This window comes from Panthera onca, chromosome B1 (genome assembly GCF_046562875.1).
Source record: "Panthera onca isolate mPanOnc1 chromosome B1, mPanOnc1 haplotype 2, whole genome shotgun sequence".
Classification (NCBI taxonomy): Eukaryota; Metazoa; Chordata; class Mammalia; order Carnivora; family Felidae; genus Panthera; species Panthera onca.
This window is the reverse complement of record NC_138342.1, coordinates 22,381,788-22,397,154: the sequence shown is the minus strand read 5'-3', so window position 1 is coordinate 22,397,154 and position 15,367 is coordinate 22,381,788. Positions and strand designations below refer to the sequence as shown.

General features: G+C 34.7%; 1 non-coding gene across 1 annotated transcript; it reads right to left on the bottom strand.

Moving 5' to 3' along the window:
• Window positions 1-13,812: 13,812 nt before the first annotated feature.
• On the bottom strand, window positions 13,813-13,965 carry LOC132693478 (small nucleolar RNA SNORA62/SNORA6 family). Its single transcript, XR_009616845.1, has one exon. It is a non-coding gene; the product is annotated as a small nucleolar RNA SNORA62/SNORA6 family (small nucleolar RNA).
• Window positions 13,966-15,367: the final 1,402 nt, after the last annotated feature.

Genomic DNA, 15,367 nt, shown 5'->3' with positions numbered 1-15,367 from the left:
CTAGGGCTGTTTGTTACTCTAGTATAACCTCAGTTATACTGTGGATAGCAGCAAGTTATTTAACCATTTTGTATCTTTATTTTCTCAATTGTAAAATGGGACTAAAAATAATACCTACTTCACAGGGATGTTAGGAATATTAGATGCACTATCTTTGTAAAGGCCTTTTTAAAAATGTGTGGCACAGAGTATATTCTATAGAAGTATTTATTAAATAAGTAAACAAATAAATAAATAAATGAATATTATATTCTCTGTAACAATTTGACTGTCCCAAAAGGTATTCTCTTCCTTTTTCATTAAGTTTGTCCTGAACAAACAATTCAATGGCTGATTTGTTAATGTGAAACGTGTCACTGTGGAGTTACAAAGTTAAAGTTTACGTTTCATAAAATCACCGATAAATAGTTTTAAAGGAAGAAATAATTGCAAATAATAGAAATATGAACAAGTCACAAAGAGTCTTAATTCCTCCATTTCTTGCATTTTATTCCCTGATGAACTGGCCAATATCATTGCCTTTGATTTCACTGAGATTTACCAAAAACACGTCTAACCACATCATGCTTTTCCTTTTTCTATCTTTACTGATTTTAACACACAAAAATGAATAACTTGATCAGGGTGAAGTATGTTCAGCAGTGTGAAAATTCTGCTGTTTCTGTCAGAATTTTGCCTCCAGAGGCAAGTCTGTCTACACTTAATCTTTCCGATTTCTTTGGTCTTCTGATCAAAGTTTCCTCTGTTTTTTTAGTAAATGCATCAATGGTCATTCTCGTTTGATGGAAACCAGTTCACGGAAAAATCAAATGTATCCTTCTCTCATCTCATTCAACTCTACGAAGAGTCACATAAAAATGGAATCCAGTTCTAGGATATCAAAGAACCACCAAGTTAAAGGAGAAATTGAGCTCTAAGGTATTAACTTCTTACTGGAAAAAAAAAAAAAAAAAAAAAAAAGAAAGAAAGAAAAGAAAAAAACAAAAGATGCTAAAGTCCAAGGGAGGATAATAACCTTTTTAGTAATTTCCTTGTTATCGTTCTTTTTAGTTTTTTCCAGCCCATCTACATGACAAATTGCTTTCCGTAAATGTAGGAGTTTTATATGTATATATGTTTCAAGTTGTTATAAGACAATTGGGATTACCTGGAGTACCACAATGAATTGAACATATAAAAACAATTTCTTCAGCATGTTGGTGTCCTTCTTGTCCTAACTATAAATTGGCTTACTACATGAAACTAACTTAACATTATCCGAATTTTTATCCCCCTGTTCAGTATAAATTCAAGAATATTGCCCTAAAACTCATCTTCTTAAAACTGTAAATAAAAGAATATTTGATGCTTATGAAATCAGGGCGTTTTGGGGCATCCATTAAAACGGCGCTTGTTTAGCTTAACCCTGCCAAAAAAGAGAGTAGATCTTTGAAATTTTGCCTTAAAAAACTTTTGTGGCCCCCACATAATTCAAAACTATAAAGATTTTACACGTTAGGCATCTTTTGTTGACAGGGGGCTTATCACCTTGAAAGGCACATTATTCTAGCTAATGAGCAATTCCAAGGGTAAATCTTCCATTTTAAACCAAACATGATTGCCCTCACAGCGCAATTTATTGGTCCTGGATCTGTTCGCTAGAGTCAGGCAGGAAATATTAAGTCACCCTTTTACATGGCAGACCTTTAAGCACTAAATATGCTACTTTGCCCTCCTAATTGCACTTTTCCAGAAGGAGTATCAGATGACAGTTAAAGTGTATATATAGCCTTTCGTTAATGAAAAAGAATCAGAGTGTCAACTTGATGAGCTATCTGTGTCCAATTTGGACCCTTAGGGAAGGTTTCAAACCTGAGCCACATTAATTTAATTAAAATATCATAAAATATTAGCTAAATAAGGCTCTAAAGTCCTTCAATTCACTTTTGATGTCAATTCAGTCCTTTAAAAATGTTTAGACTTCTGCATCTCTGCTATAGCGGCTGGATTTTTTTTTTCTCCCTCTAGCTGTCCTCAATATAAATTGATGGGGATAGTACACATACAATATTGTAAATGCTTCTTCCTGCGCTTGGACTGCTGGCCAAGCAATTTTTCCCCATTGAACATTGGCAGCGCAATGTTATTTCTTTTATGAATTTCCATTTTTATGAGTTTTCTTTGCAATTTGGCCTGGAAAATGGGAATCCTGGGAAGTTCTAAAGGGTCTAATAACCAGGAGCTTTGGAATTTATCAGGGACAGAAATGGTGCTCACTCAAATGAAAGCATTTGTATTAGCGTCCTCGTCAAAAATAATAGCACACGCTGGCAGGCGTTGTTTTTGACCAGGCAGAGTAAGTAAATCTTGCACATAGAGAATGCTTGGGGGTTATAGATGCAATAAACTTTTGAAATCAAAGCATCTCAGATAGCCATATACTTAGGTTTTAGAGGTAAATTTAAAATATTACTGGGGCACCTGGGTGGCTCAGTCGGTTAGATATTTGACTTCGGCTCAGGTCATGATCTCACGGCTTGTGAGTTCGAGCCCCGAGTCCGGCTCTGTGCTGACAGCTCAGAGCCTGGAGCCTACTTCGGATTCTGTGTCTCACTCTTTCTCTGCACCTGCCACACTTGCTCTCTCTCTCTCTCAAAAATGAATACACATTAAAATATGTTAAAAAACAAAAAAAGAAAATATTACTGGCCAACACTATTATATTCCTTCTCAATCCCTCAAATAGGTATGATACTATAGTATACTGAAGATTCACCAGTGGGAACAATTTCCAAAAACAACCACCTTTATGAACATTTCGGATCTATTTACACTATACTGTTCAATACACTGGTATAGGTAGTAAAGTATTTCGCAACTAACTTTTCAAGAGAAGTAAGTTGAGTAACTTAAAAATCAAATTTATTTGGTTTCAATATTGTTTTCAAAGCAGTTTAATAAATGTCACCCTTTACAATGAAAATTCACCCAGTACAATGTCACCCTGTACAATGAAATTCAATCTTTAACCAAAAAGTTATATTTATGTTAGTTTTAATATGTGTATAAAAATGTTTTACTTATTACCTTCTAAATTATTCGTAAAACTTCTTCTAGTTTTAGAAACTTCTATGCCTTTATTACGAGGACATTTACTAGAGAAAATTTGCATTTCTCCACCTGGGACCCAACAAACCAACTGCTTGACTACTCAGGAAAAGTGATGCATCTTGTATTTTTTAATTAAAGTTTTAGTGTGAATTGATTATATAATTAATACAGGACCGAAGTGTGATGTTAACGTTTTATATCTTAAAGGGAATGTTGGTTCTCATTTGCACTTATAAAGGCATGCTTTCCAGAATAATTGCTGGGACAGGCTTTGTACTCAGATTACATAGTAGTTCTGAACTCAAGTCTAAATATAAAATTTGCAACGATTGCTTACTTTTGAACAGGATTGGTTAATTTTAAAATCTTGTCCAGTTCTGAAAGTCTAAGATTTTTAGAAATTTAGCATCAAAGTGTGTATGAGAAGCAAAGGTAGAAGTGCAAGATAATGGATATGACAATCAAAATCAGAAATAGCTATAATGCAATGCAAGACTAAGTCAGAATAGGGAATCATTGGGTTTGGATATTTAAGAAAGGCTTCCTGCCTGCCTTCCTGACAGCGGGCAGATCTGTGACAGACAAAGCTGCAGAGCACCTGGAAAGAAGGAAGGTAAAGAAGGACAAACAATTGAGAAATTGACAAATCACAGGGGGTAGAGAAAAATTTAGGTTTAAGGTATGGATAAGGAAGTAGAGAGAGAAATATCTGGAAATTCTAAATGGGACCATGTTTAGGGGGTTATTAAACTGTGAAAAAAAAGTTTGATTATTATGTATTAGACAACGGGGAACACAAATAAGAGAAATATGATTACGACTTGAATTTTAAACTGATTATTTTTTTTCAACTGTAGAGAGTATAGCATGAATGATGAAAAGAAACCACTGCCACCAGCAAAGAAGTCTAGTGCAATATTCTAGAAAAGAGCTAATGTTGAAGAAGGATGTTGGCAACAGGAGAGAAAGCAAAGGGAGAGAAAGGGAAGAGAAGTCTGTCAAATTCCTTCTAGGTTTTAGGCATTCATTGGCTGATATAGTGATAAATTTTATTATTCTTATTGAAACAATATGAGGTACACTGAGATTCATATTATCACTATCTTTGAATAGATGAAGATATTCACAAAGATTTTTAAAGAATTTGACCAAGCGTATGTATAAGTGGCAGGATTAGTATTGGAAACAAATTCTAGATTGGAATACAAAATTTAGAATGATTATATTATTTAACCAGAGAAGTTTTTTTTTTTAATCTATGTTGTAAGTTATTCTTATATCCACCCACCCCCGTATTAATTTACAACTATGGGTGTGTCTAACTTGAAACACTTTCCTAGGTAGTTCTTACATGGTCCTCTTATTTTTGTGAGAAAACATGTGGAATCTTCAAGTTGTATCAATTGGTATGGAAAGACAGAAAAGAAGATAAAGTTGATATAAAATTTGAAAAGCAAAGCCCTGTTTCTTCAAACTGTGCTGCCATTATTAACACATCTGGTAATTTCATGAGGATGAAGTTAGTTTCAAAAAATTAGTATAATCATCTTTGAATAAGCCAATTTGAATATTGACAGATGATCTACCAGTTGGCTTAATATAAAACAACAGAATCCACAATAGTATTAAAGACATTTGTTGGAAGATACTAACTTGCTTATAGAAGGTACATTAATGGACATTTCAGGTTCTGAAGGCCTACAGAGGCAGGGTCTATGGTCAATGTCACTGTTGAGTTTCTCTATAGACACCCCTTAATCCCTCTGATTTGGTAATGCTAATGCTTAAGAGTGAACACAAAAGTTTTGTCCCTGTCTTCTACAAACAATCAGGTATGTTCATCAGCACATTTAGAAAAATTCAATTATTACTTCTCACATGACCATCATTTCATTTTACTCACCTCCAAATCTTCGGTACATCTGACTACCAGAACATGCATCACTATGTTGCATCTGAACTGCAAGTGATTTGGGGGAAAAAAAAATTCTTGACTTGTAACTCAGCAGGGCAAAGTTCAAAGTGAGGATTATTTTCAAATATAGACAGATTGTTTACTGACATTAGACCACTGCAAATCACGAATGTCCAGTAGAGCCCAGGTCTTAATATTGGCCAAACATTATGAATATGTACAACGTGCACACTTATTCCCTATTTAAACTTTCAAACAACAACATACACCCTAACAAATGTAACACAACTATTCTTTATATAAATAAAAAGTGATAGCCATTTCTTATAAAGAGGTCAATTCAGCCACTAAATCTACAAGTCCAAGACTTCTGAGTAATATCCACTCCTCCTATAGACCAGTCAAAGCGGAGTCTTGATATTTTTTAACTTACAGGCAAAATAAAGTTAACCTCTGTGCAATACAGATAGTATATAAAGCAGAAGAGGAATTAAAGAGGGGTAGATGTAACATTTAGATAGATGGATAGAGAGATGGAAGGAGAGATAGATGAATTAGATTAGAAAGAAAGAAAGAAAGAAAGAAAGAAAGAAAGAAAGAAAGAAAGAAAAGAAAGAAAGAAAAAAGAAGAAAGAGAAAGATAGATAATAAGAGATAGATAATAAGATAGACACCACATTCTTTACTTCTGCAACTGATTAAAAGACTGTAGTTCATACTGAGATTACTTTTTAAAATATATATAGCATGTTCATTTTGCTCTTAGCTAGTAGCTTAGTTGGTCAATGTTGTTTACCTGGAAGGGTTACTCAAGACTAAATTTCGTAAGGGAGTTCCTGATTATTTTACATTTATTGTGGGGCTCTTACTATCCATTAACTTTTCCAAAAGACATGGGGTTACTCAAAGTCATCTCAGAGGAACTTGATGGTCATTTCTAATCTTCCTTCCGAGATCGGGTTAACAAAAAGTCTACATACTTGATAATAAAAATCAATTACCCAGCCAACACAATAATCTTTTTTCCCCCCAGTGCTAGAAAGTCTGAAATAACTAAGTAGAAGTTTTAGCTGTCAATTAAATGAACTTATGTTGTGTAATTTGGGTAGTAAAAACTGGCAAAACTTTCCAAATCCCAGAGTTATAAAGGTTTGAATATGAACAGAATTATAGCTAGTGTACCTTTGAAGTTTTTGATTTGGTATCAATATTTATATTTTATCAGGGATGCAATCTTGATTTGGTTTACTCTCTTGATATGAAAAGAGATACTCCAGAAATTCCTACATAGTTGTTTATACCATCCTATGAGTCAAAAAGTTAATGTGGATACAGTCAATTGCTGATTATATTTCTTATATTTCTTCTAAGCATACATTAGAAATTGAGATATAACCACAGAAAATATAGACCAATTATGCCATTTTAAGGAACTTTTGGGCCAAACTCCATTTACCACCTGACCTCCCAAAACCTATAGACTGCAGTTGTGCTCAGTTAAACCAGAAATGCGTGTTAGTTCAGAATCAGTGTCAGTCACTGAATATTCTGTGCATTTGGCTCTTCTCTGGGCACAATTACCCTAGTTCCAGATGCTTTTGGAGAAAGCTAGCTGGAAGGTTTACAGAATGTTTGTGCAACAATGTTCCAGACTTCTTCCTCGAGTTTATTCAAAGTTCCCTTTTCCAGATTGCCTCCTAGAAATTCTCGTGAATCACTGACTCTTTGATAATGAAACTGTTAGATCTCTTTGCATAAAAATAATTCTTAGAGATTCATTTTTAGGTTCCATTTCCTTTGGTGCCAAGTACAAATGCTAAGTTAGTCACAGCCAAGGATCACTGTGGATTGGGTCATTCTGGTTGCCATCCTGGTTCTGAAACCTATTTACATAACTACCCCACTTTGCAGTGCTCAATGCTGGTGGTGGCCAGGTGGGTGTAATTACCCAAGAACATTCCAGAGGCACAGTGACAGAGGTCTCTGCCCCCTCAAAGTTCATCATCTCCATTAAAATCATAAAGTCAATTTCAAGGCATCACCTACCAACTGTATCTTTGGCTTCCAAAGGACAGAAATGCCAGCCTTTCTTAATGATGCTAGCCTCACTGAAAAGTGTTAATTCCCATTGCCTTGATGAAGAGAGCATTTTGCTTGCCCTCGGGAAATGCCAAGTGGGTTGTACATGCAAAGTTTATCCTAAAGTATTTCTATTTCTGTAACTCTTCAGGCTCATTTTAGACTATATCAAAGAGTCTTTGTTATCACAACTTATTTACTAGGCAATAAAATAAACTCTAGGTGGCCAAAAGCAATTTTCTAAAGTTATTTTAAGAAGCTCACAGAGTCTCAAGGAGTATGAATCCTTCATGAGGATTTGCCAAATCATGTTGCCAGATTTAGCAAATTAAAATACAGGGCACCCAATAAAGTTGAATTTCCGATGGACAACAGATACGTCTTTTCTGAAAAGTAAAAGTAATATAATATTCGGGGCATGTGTAGAGTAAGAATTTATTATTTATACGAAAGTCAAATTTACCTGGGCATCCTGCACTTTAACCAGCAGCCCAACCAAGCACGCGTAAGGTTTGCTAATTACAGCATATGTCACTGTTTCTAGGCACCTATAATACAAATTAAAAGCCAAAACCTCCACTATTGTCTCCCTCGAAGAACCAGATGGATTTTACAATGCACTTGTTAGAAGATTTATTCTCTCATATTACTCACTGCTGAATCTGTTTTGTTAGTTCATCTGGCGGTAGATCCGAAGTTATATGCATGAATCCCAGTTTTATGGGAGCCTGGCAATGCAAGTTTTCTGTTTTCTGCCTTGGGAAGATAAGATTCACAAACTGGACGATTAACAAAAGAGAGAGGGTGTTCAAAGGCAAAGGGTAGCTAAACAAGTGAATGTCAACCACACTCTGCACCTGGGAGTTGGAAATGTGAGTCTAGATACATTAGTCCATGAGGTGCAATGAGAGTGAAACATTTGGAACACAGATATCTTAAAGTTAAATAAGAAGTAATTGATGGTAAAATAATAATTCAAGTATCTCTTTCCTAATTCTCCCACGTTGGCAAATTATTCACTATTCATGGATTGTCAGCTTTCTCCATTTTAGATTATTCAATGAAAAAAAAATATTATACCAACTCGCTGGAAGTAATTTCCTAATAAAGAACCAATTAAGTCTTTAAATGTGTTATTTTCTTCCGAATATTCAAACTCTTTTTCTAACTGACTTTATTTTTAGATAAAGAGAATGAGTTATATAATTATAGGAAATTCCTGGGCTCTTCCATTTTATCTTTGCATAGTGCAGGAATGGTAGCATCTATGGAGCTTTTCAAAGCAAGCCTAGAGCATTTGACATTTAGAGATTTGAGTCACAACTATTAGCTCACTGCGGCATTGCATTGGAATGTTGTACATCATTCAGGCAATTCACTTCTATAGTGTCTTATACTCAAAGTGGTTTTGCTTAGAAATGAAAGTAAAATGTCTTCTAATTGTGCCCAAATCAAATATTGGCTGCGTGGTTGTTTGAGAGATACACAATTTGGGTTTAAAATATAACTAGATGTTATAAAAATCAGAACGTATCTCAGATCTAACTATACTTTAAGTAGATAAGAAAATGAAATATTAGAAACAAAATGTGGAAAGAAGTGTGATCACTCAAAGTAGAAATGCATTCACAGAATAAACTCTTAGAAAATGAAAGTATTAATGAGATCAAATCTTTTCTTTATGTCTGAAACACTGTTTAAAACAGAAGCTGGAGAATAATATTGAGACTGTAAAGTGTGGCTCAACAAAACAGGTTTGTTGATTATTATTAAAACATATATGATGGATAGATGGTAAACAAAAATGCCCTCACTCTTACCCTGTTGTGCCAACATCTCCTGCAATGTGAAGCCATCAAAAGCTGGAGTCCATTTCCCCACCTCATTGAATCCGGGCTGACCTTGGACTTGCTTTGGAAAAAACAACAAAGCTGAAATGGCACTCATCTTGGTCCAAATCCATTAAGAGATATGGCACATTTCTGTTCATTTTCTTGGGTCTGTGCCACCTTTGAGCAAGCCTGGGCTATCCCGCTGGAGAACGAGAGATCGTGTAGACCAGAGATGGGTCATCTCAACTGAAATAATTTTAGAGCAAACAACCCTCAACTTTCCAACCTGCTGACTTGTACAATTATGTGAGAGTTTAAAGATACATACATTAGATTGTTTAATATTTTGTTACATCTCACTGATTCTCTGTGTATTTTATTTTTCAGTCTTTTTTTCTGTTTTCCATTTTGTAGATACCATTTCTATGTTTTCAAATTCACTAATATTGTGCAGTGTCTAATCTCCTCTTGATCCTATGTATTTTCACCTGGGATATTCTATTTTTCATCTCTAATAGTTTGATCTGGATCTTTTTATATCTTCTGCTTCTTCCCTTAGCATGTTCATGCTTTCCTTTATTTACTTGAAAATACAGAATACATTTATAATAGCTTTTGTATCATTCCTATTTGAAATTCCATCATCTGTGTCAAATCCAGTTCTATTTCTATTGACTGATGTTTCTTCTCATCATGAGTCATATTTTCTGATTTTTCATGCTTCTTAATTTTATTGAATGCAACTGAGAATTTTATGTTTTTGGTGTTGGAGGGGTGTGTGTGTGTGTATTTCTTTAAGTGTTTTGAGTCATAATTCCGTGATGCACTTACTTGGGTATAATTTGATCCTTTATTTCCAGGCTTGTTTCTAAGCTTTCTTAGGCAGTTCCAAAATAGCATTTCATAAAGAGTGAATTATGCATCAGTACTAAAGGAATTCCCTTCTGAAATCTTTACCAATGCCCCTTGTTTCAGGAGATATTTCTGCTCTGGCTGGAACACAAATTATTCCTGGGCCTGAGCCACATCCTCCTCTATACCTCTCCTGGTTTCAGGGCATTTTCCCACATACATACACGTATTAATACTCAAGTGAAGACTTGAGAGGAATTCTCTTAGTTCTATGCTCTCTTTGTGTGCAACTCTCCTCCTGGCTTCTGCTCTATTAATTCTAGACCACTTGACCTCCACAAATTCAGACACTCTCACTTTCATGCAAGGAGATTGTTGGGTTCTATTTGGGTATGCCCTTCCTACATTTCCGTACTGGGCACATGCAGAGCTCACTACATTTGTTTTTCTTTTTGCAGGGATTACTATCTTCCATGACTTGCTGTGCGGTATCTGAAAATTATTATTTCATATATTTTGTATTTTGTTTTGTTTTGTCTTGTTCTCTTTTTAAGGCATGGGGGTTAAGTTTGATTTTTTAAGCTTCATCATGATCAAGTGGAAGTCCCTTTTATTCATTTTTCTTTTTTTTTTAAATTTTTTAATATTTATTTATTTTTGAGAGAGAGGGAGAGAGAGCGAGAGAGAGCGAGAATCTGAAGCAGTCTCCAGGCTCTGAGCTGTCAGCACATGGGGCCCGAACCTGCAAACCACAAAATCATGACCTGAGCCGAAGTTGGCCACTCAACCAACTGAGCCACCCAGGCACCTCCATTCATCTTGATTTTAATAGATTCACTTACTTGACAAATTATCATCAATTATAATTCGTGAAGCAGGTTGTCTCATTTTCCAATCAACCTAAATAGTAATTTCCTTGACAGCAATGACATTTGTTCACTATAGTACATAACAAGGTTATTGTTGTGGGCAACGTTAACACTTGCCACTATAAAATAAAAGGGAAAAGCTTGGTGGAAGTCATTTATGGCACCTGGAATCAACAAAAGGCTTGGATAATTAGCAGAATTCAATGAAACCCTGAAAGCTTGGTTTCAGGCCCATATGCAAGTCGGCTCTACGTGATATTCCATGGTTGTAGGAGGGACAGAAGAGTAAGAAACTGGCTAGATTGGCTTCTGAAGTGGAAACATTCAGTGACAGGAAAATCTAAGAATGTCCTTCTCTTCACGCTTTTCATAGATTGGGTTACTTATGCAATAGAATTAAGTTGGGTGCTGGGTGGATAGCTTATATGTCCTGAATGAAAGAACAATGAAGGGATATAAGGCCTTATTTCACTACTCTTTAGAAATTCTTCTTAAATTAACCACTAATATTCCATTTTATAACTTTAATCCAACTAATTGAAACAAACAAAAAAAAGTTTTTTTTTTTCTTTTATATGACAGCCCATGACAAATTTAAAGGTTATCTCCCTGGAGTTTTTAACATTCTTATCCAAGATCAGAAAGTATTAAAGATAATAAACAACATGCCACATTTAAGCTTGATGGACGTTTGCTGTGCTGCTGTTTTGTCACTGATATTTTTAAATACTATTTAATGGTGTTTTTAAGAGAGCTAGATGGTATTTCCTTTGACAATTGAGATTGCTGGGGGAGGTGAAATGACCCACCTGAGATCATATAGTTGATAAGCAAAACTGAGATTAAGCCTCATTTCTTTTTTACTTCAAATCCAGCATTTCTAAAACACTTCTTTATATAATGACTGCTCTTCATGTTGAATATACTTTTTAAAATTAACATTACTTGAAGTATAATACAGAGGAATAATCACTCAATGCATTATTTTATAAATCACTCGTAGTGATGAAAATTTTCAGAGTAAAATACATTGCTTTTAAGTATACAGTGTAGATCACAAAGTTCTGACTAAATCTCTACAGCCAAATAACCACTATGTCAATCAACATGTAGACTATTTCCATTGTTACAACAAAATCACTCTTATCTCCAGTAGTCGACACCCCCTCCCCGCTTCCTGGTCCTTGGCAATGAATAATATGCTTTATTTCTTTTTTTTTAATGCTTATTTTTGTTTATTTTGAGAGAGAGAGTGTGAGTGCCCAATGGGGGAGGGGTACAGGGAGGGAGAGAGAGAATCCCAAGCAGGCTCTGTGCTCTCAGTGTAGAGCCTGATGCAGGCCTCAGTCTCAGGAATGGTGACATCACGACCTGAGCCGAAATGAAGAGTTGGACACTGCCAACTGAGCCACCCAGGCGCCCCTGATTTATTTCTTTATAGTTATACTTTTTCCAGAATATCATGTAAATGGAGTCACACATTCAAACCCTGATGCCTTCAACAGTGAATTCTTCCAAACTTTAAAAAGGAAATAATACACAAGACGTTAAATGAAAGCATACTGAAATAAACTACAAAGTAATATATTGAAATAGAATAAGGCATCATGACTAAGTAGATTTATTAATAAATTGCAAATTTTGTCTACATTCAAAATACCAACCAGTGTATCATCATCAACCAATGATCATATAATCATTTTGATAGACACAGGAAAAATTAGACAACACAGAGAATCCTGCATACTTAAAAATATCACCACAAACAACAACTATAGGAAATGTTGGAACTACTTTAGAAATTAGTAATGGGATAAAAGAAAATGTTTTATCTTAATAAAAGAGTACCTACAAAAGGGCTGGGCAAGAATGAATCCCTGTGTGGGATAATATTCTTTCTTTCTTCCTTTTTCTTTTTTTAGTTTCATATTTTTATTCAAATTCCAGTTAGCTAACATACCATGTAGTATTAGTTTCAGGTGTAGAATTTTGTGATTCAACACTTACATACAACATCCAGTGCTCATCACAGATGTACTCCTTAATACCCGTCACCCATTTAACCCATCCCTCTGCCCACCTCTCCTTTGGTAACCATCCAGTTCTTTATACATAAGAGTCTGTTTTAGGGTTTGCCTCTCCCCCCCGCATCCATGTTTATTTATTTTGTTTCCTAAATTCCACATATGAGTAAAATCATTAGGTATTTGTCTTTCTCTGAGTGACTTATTTCATTTAGCATAATACTGTCTAGATCAATCTACATTATTGCAAATGGCAATATTTCATTCTTTTTGATGACTAATAGTCCATTATGTATATATACCATCTCTTCTTTATTCATTCATCAATTGATGAACATTTAGGCTCTTTCCATAGTTTGGCTATTGTTGATAATGCTGCTATAAATATCAAGGTGCATCTATCTCTTTGAACCAGTATTTTTGTATCTTTTGGGTAAATACCTCAGAGTACAATTGCTGGGCCATTGGGTAGTTCTATTTTTAAAGTGTTGAGGAACTTACATTCTGTTTTCCCAAGTGGCTGCATGAGTTTGCATTCTTACCAACAGTGTAAGAGTGTTCCCCTTTCTCGATATCTTCACCAATATCTGTTGTTTCCTGGTTTGATTTGTATTTGCTTAATGATGAGTGATGTTGAACATCTTTTCATATGTCTGTTAGCCATCTGTATGTCTTCTTTGGGAAAATGTTTATTCACGTCTTCTTTCCATTTTTTAACTGGATTATTTGTTTTTTGGGTGTTGATTTTTATAAGTTATTTATAGATTTTTGGATATTAACCCTTTATCAGATATGTCATTTGCAAATACCTTCTCCCATTCCCAAGGTTGTCTTTTAGTTTTTGTTGATTGTTCCCTTCACTGTGCAGAAAATTCTTATCTTGATGAAGTCCCAATAGTTCATTTTTGCTTGAACATTTATTGGAAGAACTACATTCTAAATTTATTGAAAAGTCTAGGAAGTGCATTAAGGCAGTAAAGAAAATAAATTCAAAGAATTTTGAAAGTGAAATAAAACTCATTATTTTTAGATGACATGGTTGTATCTACGAAAAAATAGTATTAATTAATTTCAAAATATTTCTATTATAAAAATAACATAAAAAACTTACATCCACTTATCAGAAACAACTAGTAATATAATTTTTTTTAATTTGTAGCAAGAATTACTATCAAACTTAACTCACTGTGTTAGAGATGTTTGCAGTGTTAGCAAAAGACTTGCCCATCATGTAGCATACTACCTACACTTGTAAGTTCATTGTCCAACCAGCAGCTTCAACTCCAAGCTCTAATAATTACAGTAGTAACTAAATTTTTTTATAATGATAATTCTTCTAAAGACTACCTTATCTAACAACAGAACACACATCTGTCCCAAGATCAAATAGCCCATTTCCCAAGATAAACCACATTCTGGGCCATAACACACTTCAACAAATTTAACAGAATAGAAATAATGCCATGTCTGCTTTCAGATCACAGTGGATAAAACTAGAAATAAATAATATAAAGATACTTTAAGATCCCAAACACATGGAGATTAAACAGCACACCTTTAAACAACACATGGGTCAAAGTAAAACATCTCAAAACGTATTTTAAAATACTGAACAAAATGAAAATAAAAACATATCTTATCAAAATTTGGGGAATCCTTCAAAAGGAGTGTTTAGAGGACAATGAATAGCATTGAATGCATATATTTAAAAAAAAAAAAAAGAGCAAGGGGCACCTGGGTCGCTCAGTTGGTTGAACGGCTGACTCAGTTTCTGCTAAGGTCATGATTCCAGGGCCGTGGGATTGAGCCCCACATCAGGCACTGAGCATGGAGCCTGCTTAAGATTCTCTCTCTCTGGGGAATGTGGGTGGTTCAGTCAGTTAAGCATCTGGCTCTTGATTTCAGCTCAGGTCATTATCTTACTGTTCATGAGATCAAGCCCCACATTGGTCTCTGTGTTGATAGTGTGGGGCTTGCTTGGAATTCTCTCTCTCCCTTTTGCTCTGCCCACCCCCTCAAAATAAATAAATAAACATTAAAAAAAAAGAAGGAAGATCTAAAACCAACAATCCACTTTCATTTTAGGAAACTAGTAGAAGAAAAGGAAGTTAAATCCTAAGTAAACAAAAGCAAAGAAATAATAAGAATTGGAGCAAAAAAATTTATGAAATTAAAAACAAGTTAATCAATACAGTAAACCAATAAAACAAAACACTTCTTGTTCAAAAAAAAATTATAAGCCTCTAGCCAGATTAATTCAGAAAAAAGAATGAGGACACAAATTGCTAATATCAGAAATGAAAGAGGCAACATAACTACAGATCTTATGGACATTAAAAGAATAATAATGAAATGCTGTGAATAACTCTACATCCACAAATTTGATTGCCTAAACAACATGAACCATTCAATGAAAGACACAACCTACCTAAACTCACACAAGAAGAAATAGACAATATGAATAAGCCTACATCCATTAAAGAGATTGAATAAAAAATTAACAACCTTCCAAAACAGCAAGTACCAGACCCTGATAGGTTCACTGGTGAATTCTATCACACATTTAAGGGGTGGGGAATACCAGTCCTCTATCATTTCTTTCAGAAAATAGAAACAGGGGAAATACTTCTTCATGCATTCTCTGAGGCCAACATTACCCTGAAACCAAAATTGAAGACATTACAAGAAAATTACACACCAATACCT